Here is a 1,121-nt window from a genome sequence, read left to right as displayed (position 1 = left end):
TTCCAAGGAGCGGCTGGTGGATTCGAACTGCCGACCTTTTGGTTAGCAGCCAAGCTCTTAACCACTGCACCACCAGGGCCCTGTATCTAGAGACTACCCAGAACACGACCAAGTGTTCCGGAATGCCCAGTAAATACTAGCTGACTGACAGACAGACAGCTGCAGGCAGAAATGGAAGGCCACAGAGGTCCAGGCTGGTTGTTCTGCCTCATACAAGGGCCTCAATGGGGAGGTGATAAATCACCAGCCATGGTGGGAAGCCAGGGGTATACTCCCTCACACGAGGAACGGACCTCAAGTTTATCAGTCAGCCTCTGCCCCTGGCCTGGGTTACCACATGAAGAAGTGATTACAGGTGCTGCTGGGAATGAGCAAGAAACTGGGGCAACCACCATATTCCCTGAGCTCACCTAGACCCTTCACTGGGGCCCTAGAGTCTGAGTTGTGTTCAACCTGTAACTCCCTCCTTATTTCACAAGGTCCCGAGACCAGGATTGCTAAAGCATACAGGATGAGGGGCCTTTAGACACTAGAAGGAGACATGCCACTAGGAGGGGCTGGGGAAAGGAAGGAAGGACCATCCCAGCCTTACAAAGTACCCACAGAAACAACCCAAGCTCTGGAACAGGAGCTAAATCTGGGGAGAAAGGGAGTAGCGGTTTTAAGGGCTCCTCTGCCCAGCCTTACCCATTAAATAGGCCAACACATTAAAGGGGAAAATAAAAATTTTGTTTATAAAAAAAGTCTAAAATGTTTAGGTTCTCCTTAAACTTCCCTGTTTCAAAAACAAAAGGCTAAGCCACAGCTTCAGATGTCTTTTAAAGGTTTGATCTGAAGCCCATTTCAAGATTTCTATAAATTATCAGCCCCAAGAAAGCTCCATGTCTAAAGCGTCAGGAAGGCTATTAACTGGCTATTCTTAAACACAGAACAGGCTATGCCTAGAAGGGTTTTCTTCTTTTGCCCTTTAATTTTTTTTTTTTTTTTTTTTTTTTTAATTTAAAAAGATTCCTAGGGACTTTGATGGTCCTATTTTCTATTTGGATGTTAGCAAGGTTAAAAGTGCAATGCCAGGAGTATGTAGCTAGAGGCAGCCTGTGACATCAGCTTACAGAAACAGG

This window comes from Trichechus manatus, unplaced genomic scaffold (genome assembly GCF_000243295.1).
Source record: "Trichechus manatus latirostris isolate Lorelei unplaced genomic scaffold, TriManLat1.0 scaffold00294, whole genome shotgun sequence".
Lineage (NCBI taxonomy): Eukaryota > Metazoa > Chordata > Mammalia > Sirenia > Trichechidae > Trichechus > Trichechus manatus.
This window is presented reverse-complemented; position numbering follows the sequence as displayed.